Source organism: Mytilus edulis, unplaced genomic scaffold, assembly GCF_963676685.1.
Source record: "Mytilus edulis unplaced genomic scaffold, xbMytEdul2.2 SCAFFOLD_635, whole genome shotgun sequence".
In the NCBI taxonomy this organism is placed as follows: domain Eukaryota; kingdom Metazoa; phylum Mollusca; class Bivalvia; order Mytilida; family Mytilidae; genus Mytilus; species Mytilus edulis.
The window spans coordinates 25,001-33,812 of record NW_027267713.1 but is presented as its reverse complement, the minus strand read 5'-3'; the positions used below and the strand labels follow the sequence as shown (position 1 = coordinate 33,812).

Sequence of the window (8,812 nt, the reverse complement as noted above, 5' to 3'; positions counted from 1 at the left end):
ATTGTTGTCATGTCAGGTTGGCCGAGTGGTCTAAGGCGCCAGACTCAAGGTTAATACCTTCCCATTCGTGGGAATGAGTGTTCTGGTCCACGAATGTGGGCGTGGGTTCGAATCCCACATCTGACACCATATATTTTTGATCACTTTCTACACTTCATTTGTAACATGGTTTCATGAAATGGTCTTTTGCGAATTTGTTAACGGTTAAACATTTAGTATATAGTAAAAGCTATTACGAAAGAAAAAAACCCTCATATGCGACATTCATGTTATACTTTCTTGTCCAAATCAGAGTGTCATAAATTAGTAAGATTATCAATTGCTGAACCATCAGTGGGATTGAAAATAGCTCATGTAAACTCAGTTTGAGGAAAGAGCCAAATGAAATTCATCCTCAATTATCAAAAATAGATTTCACATAGTGGGTAGAACGTTTAAAACGGAGGAGTGAGTTTTTAGGGCGGAAGAAAAATTGTTCACTCTTGAATGTTATCGTTTTCCCAAAGAACGCTGAATTAACTTCATGTTTGTTTTAAAGTTTGTGATTGGATTTTCCCAACTACCGTTCAATACGCATGAAGTCCGTGCAAATGTGTAGCCGACTGGTGTGTCCAAAATGCAAACGGAAAAAAATGTAGGTACTGACTGAAAGCATCAAGTGCATGAAGTAGATAATTCGCAATTCGTAGTCAGTTGGAAACAGGTAATATTCATTATCGTTCATTTGTAGGAATTCTTTTAAAAAAAAAACCTCGTCCGCGTTCTTAGCTCTCTCTCTCTCTCTCTCTCTCTCTCTCTCTCTCTCTCTCTCTCTCTCTCTCAAAATAATCGACAGGGTTGGAAAGTGTCTTTTGGATAGAAAAATTGAATTGTTCAGTAAAAAATTCTTGGCAGCGGTGGGATTCGAACCCACGCCTCAATGAGACTGGTGCCTAAAACCAGCGCCTTAGACCGCTCGGCCACGCTACCTTACGACTTTTCTGCTGATATTTTATGTATTTGTCAACTGGCTTCGTGAAAAAAAATGTTGGTTTGTTTAGTTTGCCCTATATGGTTCTAGTGGGAAGTGTTCAAGTGAGAATTGGAGGCTTAGGGAATAAAAGAAAGTGAGACGAAATGATTTGCCCATGTTCAATTTCATGTGGAACAATTTTGAGTAATCATATAAAACGTTCATTTGACAGATGAAAAAAAGATTAGAGATGTTGAAAAAATTCCTCAAATCCTAAAATGCGCCAATTACGAATTTAATAAAAATCCAAAAGGACAAGTTATTCAGTTATAATGTTTTCCGTACCTTAGACGATGGTTAACTATTAAAATTAGCCAAATTGTTGTCATGTCAGGTTGGCCGAGTGGTCTAAGGCGCCAGACTCAAGGTTAATACCTTCCCATTCGTGGGAATGAGTGTTCTGGTCCACGAATGTGGGCGTGGGTTCGAATCCACATCTGACACCATATATTTTTGATCACTTTCTACACTTCATTTGTAACATGGTTTCATGAAATGGTCTTTTGCGAATTTGTTAACGGTTAAACATTTAGTATATAGTAAAAGCTATTACGAAAGAAAAAAACCCTCATATGCGACATTCATGTTATACTTTCTTGTCCAAATCAGAGTGTCATAAATTAGTAAGATTATCAATTGCTGAACCATCAGTGGATTGAAAATAGCTCATGTAAACTCAGTTTGAGGAAAGAGCCAAATGAAATTCATCCTCAATTATCAAAAATAGATTTCACATAGTGGGTAGAACGTTAAAACGGAGGAGTGAGTTTTTAGGGCGGAAGAAAAATTGTTCACTCTTGAATGTTATCGTTTTCCCAAAGAACGCTGAATTAACTTCATGTTTGTTTTAAAGTTTGTGATTGGATTTTCCCAACTACCGTTCAATACGCATGAAGTCCGTGCAAATGTGTAGCCGACTGGTGTGTCCAAAATGCAAACGGAAAAAAAATGTAGGTACTGACTGAAAGCATCAAGTGCATGAAAGTAGATAATTCGCAATTCGTAGTCAGTTGGAAACATGTAATATTCATTATCGTTCATTTGTAGGAATTCTTTTAAAAAAAAAACCTCGTCCGCGTTCTTAGCTCTCTCTCTCTCTCTCTCTCTCTCTCTCTCTCTCTCTCTCTCTCTCCTCTCTCTCTCTCTCTCTCTCTCTCTCTCATCTCTCTCTCTCTCTCTCAAAATAATCGACAGGGTTGGAAAGTGTCTTTTGGATAGAAAAATTGAATTGTTCAGTAAAAAATTCTTGGCAGCGGTGGGATTCGAACCCACGCCTCAATGAGACTGGTGCCTAAAACCAGCGCCTTAGACCGCTCGGCCACGCTACCTTACGACTTTTCTGCTGATATTTTATGTATTTGTCAACTGGCTTCGTGAAAAAAAAATGTTGGTTTGTTTAGTTTGCCCTATATGGTTCTAGTGGGAAGTGTTCAAGTGAGAATTGGAGGCTTAGGGAATAAAAGAAAGTGAGACGAAATGATTTGCCCATGTTCAATTTCATGTGGAACAATTTTGAGTAATCATATAAAACGTTCATTTGACAGATGAAAAAAAGATTAGAGATGTTGAAAAAATTCCTCAAATCCTAAAATGCGCCAATTACGAATTTAATAAAAATCCAAAAGGACAAGTTATTCAGTTATAATGTTTTCCGTACCTTAGACGATGGTTAACTATTAAAATTAGCCAAATTGTTGTCATGTCAGGTTGGCCGAGTGGTCTAAGGCGCCAGACTCAAGGTTAATACCTTCCCATTCGTGGGAATGAGTGTTCTGGTCCACGAATGTGGGCGTGGGTTCGAATCCCACATCTGACACCATATATTTTTGATCACTTTCTACACTTCATTTGTAACATGGTTTCATGAAATGGTCTTTTGCGAATTTGTTAACGGTTAAACATTTAGTATATAGTAAAAGCTATTACGAAAGAAAAAAACCCTCATATGCGACATTCATGTTATACTTTCTTGTCCAAATCAGAGTGTCATAAATTAGTAAGATTATCAATTGCTGAACCATCAGTGGATTGAAAATAGCTCATGTAAACTCAGTTTGAGGAAAGAGCCAAATGAAATTCATCCTCAATTATCAAAAATAGATTTCACATAGTGGGTAGAACGTTAAAACGGAGGAGTGAGTTTTTAGGGCGGAAGAAAAATTGTTCACTCTTGAATGTTATCGTTTTCCCAAAGAACGCTGAATTAACTTCATGTTTGTTTTAAAGTTTGTGATTGGATTTTCCCAACTACCGTTCAATACGCATGAAGTCCGTGCAAATGTGTAGCCGACTGGTGTGTCCAAAATGCAAACGGAAAAAAATGTAGGTACTGACTGAAAGCATCAAGTGCATGAAAGTAGATAATTCGCAATTCGTAGTCAGTTGGAAACAGGTAATATTCATTATCGTTCATTTGTAGGAATTCTTTTAAAAAAAAAACCTCGTCCGCGTTCTTAGCTCTCTCTCTCTCTCTCTCTCTCTCTCTCTCTCTCTCTCTCTCTCTCTCTCTCTCAAAATAATCGACAGGGTTGGAAAGTGTCTTTTGGATAGAAAAATTGAATTGTTCAGTAAAAAATTCTTGGCAGCGGTGGGATTCGAACCCACGCCTCAATGAGACTGGTGCCTAAAACCAGCGCCTTAGACCGCTCGGCCACGCTACCTTACGACTTTTCTGCTGATATTTTATGTATTTGTCAACTGGCTTCGTGAAAAAAAATGTTGGTTTGTTTAGTTTGCCCTATATGGTTCTAGTGGGAAGTGTTCAAGTGAGAATTGGAGGCTTAGGGAATAAAAGAAAGTGAGACGAAATGATTTGCCCATGTTCAATTTCATGTGGAACAATTTTGAGTAATCATATAAAACGTTCATTTGACAGATGAAAAAAAGATTAGAGATGTTGAAAAAATTCCTCAAATCCTAAAATGCGCCAATTACGAATTTAATAAAAATCCAAAAGGACAAGTTATTCAGTTATAATGTTTTCCGTACCTTAGACGATGGTTAACTATTAAAATTAGCCAAATTGTTGTCATGTCAGGTTGGCCGAGTGGTCTAAGGCGCCAGACTCAAGGTTAATACCTTCCCATTCGTGGGAATGAGTGTTCTGGTCCACGAATGTGGGCGTGGGTTCGAATCCCACATCTGACACCATATATTTTTGATCACTTTCTACACTTCATTTGTAACATGGTTTCATGAAATGGTCTTTTGCGAATTTGTTAACGGTTAAACATTTAGTATATAGTAAAAGCTATTACGAAAGAAAAAAACCCTCATATGCGACATTCATGTTATACTTTCTTGTCCAAATCAGAGTGTCATAAATTAGTAAGATTATCAATTGCTGAACCATCAGTGGATTGAAAATAGCTCATGTAAACTCAGTTTGAGGAAAGAGCCAAATGAAATTCATCCTCAATTATCAAAAATAGATTTCACATAGTGGGTAGAACGTTAAAACGGAGGAGTGAGTTTTTAGGGCGGAAGAAAAATTGTTCACTCTTGAATGTTATCGTTTTCCCAAAGAACGCTGAATTAACTTCATGTTTGTTTTAAAGTTTGTGATTGGATTTTCCCAACTACCGTTCAATACGCATGAAGTCCGTGCAAATGTGTAGCCGACTGGTGTGTCCAAAATGCAAACGGAAAAAAATGTAGGTACTGACTGAAAGCATCAAGTGCATGAAAGTAGATAATTCGCAATTCGTAGTCAGTTGGAAACAGGTAATATTCATTATCGTTCATTTGTAGGAATTCTTTTAAAAAAAAAACCTCGTCCGCGTTCTTAGCTCTCTCTCTCTCTCTCTCTCTCTCTCTCTCTCTCTCTCTCTCTCTCTCTCTCTCTCTCTCTCAAAATAATCGACAGGGTTGGAAAGTGTCTTTTGGATAGAAAAATTGAATTGTTCAGTAAAAAATTCTTGGCAGCGGTGGGATTCGAACCCACGCCTCAATGAGACTGGTGCCTAAAACCAGCGCCTTAGACCGCTCGGCCACGCTACCTTACGACTTTTCTGCTGATATTTTATGTATTTGTCAACTGGCTTCGTGAAAAAAAATGTTGGTTTGTTTAGTTTGCCCTATATGGTTCTAGTGGGAAGTGTTCAAGTGAGAATTGGAGGCTTAGGGAATAAAAGAAAGTGAGACGAAATGATTTGCCCATGTTCAATTTCATGTGGAACAATTTTGAGTAATCATATAAAACGTTCATTTGACAGATGAAAAAAAGATTAGAGATGTTGAAAAAATTCCTCAAATCCTAAAATGCGCCAATTACGAATTTAATAAAAATCCAAAAGGACAAGTTATTCAGTTATAATGTTTTCCGTACCTTAGACGATGGTTAACTATTAAAATTAGCCAAATTGTTGTCATGTCAGGTTGGCCGAGTGGTCTAAGGCGCCAGACTCAAGGTTAATACCTTCCCATTCGTGGGAATGAGTGTTCTGGTCCACGAATGTGGGCGTGGGTTCGAATCCCACATCTGACACCATATATTTTTGATCACTTTCTACACTTCATTTGTAACATGGTTTCATGAAATGGTCTTTTGCGAATTTGTTAACGGTTAAACATTTAGTATATAGTAAAAGCTATTACGAAAGAAAAAAACCCTCATATGCGACATTCATGTTATACTTTCTTGTCCAAATCAGAGTGTCATAAATTAGTAAGATTATCAATTGCTGAACCATCAGTGGATTGAAAATAGCTCATGTAAACTCAGTTTGAGGAAAGAGCCAAATGAAATTCATCCTCAATTATCAAAAATAGATTTCACATAGTGGGTAGAACGTTAAAACGGAGGAGTGAGTTTTTAGGGCGGAAGAAAAATTGTTCACTCTTGAATGTTATCGTTTTCCCAAAGAACGCTGAATTAACTTCATGTTTGTTTTAAAGTTTGTGATTGGATTTTCCCAACTACCGTTCAATACGCATGAAGTCCGTGCAAATGTGTAGCCGACTGGTGTGTCCAAAATGCAAACGGAAAAAAATGTAGGTACTGACTGAAAGCATCAAGTGCATGAAAGTAGATAATTCGCAATTCGTAGTCAGTTGGAAACAGGTAATATTCATTATCGTTCATTTGTAGGAATTCTTTTAAAAAAAAAAACCTCGTCCGCGTTCTTAGCTCTCTCTCTCTCTCTCTCTCTCTCTCTCTCTCTCTCTCTCTCTCTCTCTCTCAAAATAATCGACAGGGTTGGAAAGTGTCTTTTGGATAGAAAAATTGAATTGTTCAGTAAAAAATTCTTGGCAGCGGTGGGATTCGAACCCACGCCTCAATGAGACTGGTGCCTAAAACCAGCGCCTTAGACCGCTCGGCCACGCTACCTTACGACTTTTCTGCTGATATTTTATGTATTTGTCAACTGGCTTCGTGAAAAAAAATGTTGGTTTGTTTAGTTTGCCCTATATGGTTCTAGTGGGAAGTGTTCAAGTGAGAATTGGAGGCTTAGGGAATAAAAGAAAGTGAGACGAAATGATTTGCCCATGTTCAATTTCATGTGGAACAATTTTGAGTAATCATATAAAACGTTCATTTGACAGATGAAAAAAAGATTAGAGATGTTGAAAAAATTCCTCAAATCCTAAAATGCGCCAATTACGAATTTAATAAAAATCCAAAAGGACAAGTTATTCAGTTATAATGTTTTCCGTACCTTAGACGATGGTTAACTATTAAAATTAGCCAAATTGTTGTCATGTCAGGTTGGCCGAGTGGTCTAAGGCGCCAGACTCAAGGTTAATACCTTCCCATTCGTGGGAATGAGTGTTCTGGTCCACGAATGTGGGCGTGGGTTCGAATCCCACATCTGACACCATATATTTTTGATCACTTTCTACACTTCATTTGTAACATGGTTTCATGAAATGGTCTTTTGCGAATTTGTTAACGGTTAAACATTTAGTATATAGTAAAAGCTATTACGAAAGAAAAAAAACCTCATATGCGACATTCATGTTATACTTTCTTGTCCAAATCAGAGTGTCATAAATTAGTAAGATTATCAATTGCTGAACCATCAGTGGATTGAAAATAGCTCATGTAAACTCAGTTTGAGGAAAGAGCCAAATGAAATTCATCCTCAATTATCAAAAATAGATTTCACATAGTGGGTAGAACGTTAAAACGGAGGAGTGAGTTTTTAGGGCGGAAGAAAAATTGTTCACTCTTGAATGTTATCGTTTTCCCAAAGAACGCTGAATTAACTTCATGTTTGTTTTAAAGTTTGTGATTGGATTTTCCCAACTACCGTTCAATACGCATGAAGTCCGTGCAAATGTGTAGCCGACTGGTGTGTCCAAAATGCAAACGGAAAAAAATGTAGGTACTGACTGAAAGCATCAAGTGCATGAAAGTAGATAATTCGCAATTCGTAGTCAGTTGGAAACAGGTAATATTCATTATCGTTCATTTGTAGGAATTCTTTTAAAAAAAAAAACCTCGTCCCCGTTCTTAGCTCTCTCTCTCTCTCTCTCTCTCTCTCTCTCAAAATAATCGACAGGGTTGGAAAGTGTCTTTTGGATAGAAAAATTGAATTGTTCAGTAAAAAATTCTTGGCAGCGGTGGGATTCGAACCCACGCCTCAATGAGACTGGTGCCTAAAACCAGCGCCTTAGACCGCTCGGCCACGCTACCTTACGACTTTTCTGCTGATATTTTATGTATTTGTCAACTGGCTTCGTGAAAAAAAATGTTGGTTTGTTTAGTTTGCCCTATATGGTTCTAGTGGGAAGTGTTCAAGTGAGAATTGGAGGCTTAGGGAATAAAAGAAAGTGAGACGAAATGATTTGCCCATGTTCAATTTCATGTGGAACAATTTTGAGTAATCATATAAAACGTTCATTTGACAGATGAAAAAAAGATTAGAGATGTTGAAAAAATTCCTCAAATCCTAAAATGCGCCAATTACGAATTTAATAAAAATCCAAAAGGACAAGTTATTCAGTTATAATGTTTTCCGTACCTTAGACGATGGTTAACTATTAAAATTAGCCAAATTGTTGTCATGTCAGGTTGGCCGAGTGGTCTAAGGCGCCAGACTCAAGGTTAATACCTTCCCATTCGTGGGAATGAGTGTTCTGGTCCACGAATGTGGGCGTGGGTTCGAATCCCACATCTGACACCATATATTTTTGATCACTTTCTACACTTCATTTGTAACATGGTTTCATGAAATGGTCTTTTGCGAATTTGTTAACGGTTAAACATTTAGTATATAGTAAAAGCTATTACGAAAGAAAAAAAACCTCATATGCGACATTCATGTTATACTTTCTTGTCCAAATCAGAGTGTCATAAATTAGTAAGATTATCAATTGCTGAACCATCAGTGGATTGAAAATAGCTCATGTAAACTCAGTTTGAGGAAAGAGCCAAATGAAATTCATCCTCAATTATCAAAAATAGATTTCACATAGTGGGTAGAACGTTAAAACGGAGGAGTGAGTTTTTAGGGCGGAAGAAAAATTGTTCACTCTTGAATGTTATCGTTTTCCCAAAGAACGCTGAATTAACTTCATGTTTGTTTTAAAGTTTGTGATTGGATTTTCCCAACTACCGTTCAATACGCATGAAGTCCGTGCAAATGTGTAGCCGACTGGTGTGTCCAAAATGCAAACGGAAAAAAATGTAGGTACTGACTGAAAGCATCAAGTGCATGAAAGTAGATAATTCGCAATTCGTAGTCAGTTGGAAACAGGTAATATTCATTATCGTTCATTTGTAGGAATTCTTTTAAAAAAAAAAACCTCGTCCCCGTTCTTAGCTCTCTCTCTCTCTCTCTCTCTCTCTCTCTCTCT

At 37.3% G+C, this 8,812-nt stretch overlaps 13 non-coding genes across 13 annotated transcripts; 7 read left to right on the top strand and 6 right to left on the bottom strand.

Annotated features, from left to right (window-relative positions):
* The first annotated feature begins 11 nt into the window (after positions 1 to 11).
* Positions 12 to 126, top strand: Trnal-caa (transfer RNA leucine (anticodon CAA)). Its single transcript has 2 exons — positions 12 to 49; positions 81 to 126. It is a non-coding gene; the product is annotated as a tRNA-Leu (tRNA).
* A 762-nt stretch (positions 127 to 888) lies between these two features.
* On the bottom strand, positions 889 to 969 carry Trnal-uag (transfer RNA leucine (anticodon UAG)). Its single transcript has one exon. It is a non-coding gene; the product is annotated as a tRNA-Leu (tRNA).
* A 372-nt stretch (positions 970 to 1,341) lies between these two features.
* Positions 1,342 to 1,455, top strand: Trnal-caa (transfer RNA leucine (anticodon CAA)). Its single transcript has 2 exons — positions 1,342 to 1,379; positions 1,411 to 1,455. It is a non-coding gene; the product is annotated as a tRNA-Leu (tRNA).
* Positions 1,456 to 2,259: 804 nt separating this feature from the next.
* On the bottom strand, positions 2,260 to 2,340 carry Trnal-uag (transfer RNA leucine (anticodon UAG)). Its single transcript has one exon. It is a non-coding gene; the product is annotated as a tRNA-Leu (tRNA).
* Positions 2,341 to 2,713: 373 nt separating this feature from the next.
* Trnal-caa (transfer RNA leucine (anticodon CAA)) lies at positions 2,714 to 2,828 on the top strand. Its single transcript has 2 exons — positions 2,714 to 2,751; positions 2,783 to 2,828. It is a non-coding gene; the product is annotated as a tRNA-Leu (tRNA).
* Positions 2,829 to 3,591: 763 nt separating this feature from the next.
* Positions 3,592 to 3,672, bottom strand: Trnal-uag (transfer RNA leucine (anticodon UAG)). Its single transcript has one exon. It is a non-coding gene; the product is annotated as a tRNA-Leu (tRNA).
* Positions 3,673 to 4,044: 372 nt separating this feature from the next.
* Positions 4,045 to 4,159, top strand: Trnal-caa (transfer RNA leucine (anticodon CAA)). Its single transcript has 2 exons — positions 4,045 to 4,082; positions 4,114 to 4,159. It is a non-coding gene; the product is annotated as a tRNA-Leu (tRNA).
* A 771-nt stretch (positions 4,160 to 4,930) lies between these two features.
* Positions 4,931 to 5,011, bottom strand: Trnal-uag (transfer RNA leucine (anticodon UAG)). Its single transcript has one exon. It is a non-coding gene; the product is annotated as a tRNA-Leu (tRNA).
* Positions 5,012 to 5,383: 372 nt separating this feature from the next.
* Positions 5,384 to 5,498, top strand: Trnal-caa (transfer RNA leucine (anticodon CAA)). Its single transcript has 2 exons — positions 5,384 to 5,421; positions 5,453 to 5,498. It is a non-coding gene; the product is annotated as a tRNA-Leu (tRNA).
* A 762-nt stretch (positions 5,499 to 6,260) lies between these two features.
* On the bottom strand, positions 6,261 to 6,341 carry Trnal-uag (transfer RNA leucine (anticodon UAG)). The gene has a single exon. It is a non-coding gene; the product is annotated as a tRNA-Leu (tRNA).
* A 372-nt stretch (positions 6,342 to 6,713) lies between these two features.
* Trnal-caa (transfer RNA leucine (anticodon CAA)) lies at positions 6,714 to 6,828 on the top strand. Its single transcript has 2 exons — positions 6,714 to 6,751; positions 6,783 to 6,828. It is a non-coding gene; the product is annotated as a tRNA-Leu (tRNA).
* A 740-nt stretch (positions 6,829 to 7,568) lies between these two features.
* Trnal-uag (transfer RNA leucine (anticodon UAG)) lies at positions 7,569 to 7,649 on the bottom strand. Its single transcript has one exon. It is a non-coding gene; the product is annotated as a tRNA-Leu (tRNA).
* A 372-nt stretch (positions 7,650 to 8,021) lies between these two features.
* On the top strand, positions 8,022 to 8,136 carry Trnal-caa (transfer RNA leucine (anticodon CAA)). The gene is made up of 2 exons: positions 8,022 to 8,059; positions 8,091 to 8,136. It is a non-coding gene; the product is annotated as a tRNA-Leu (tRNA).
* The last annotated feature ends 676 nt before the right edge of the window (positions 8,137 to 8,812 follow it).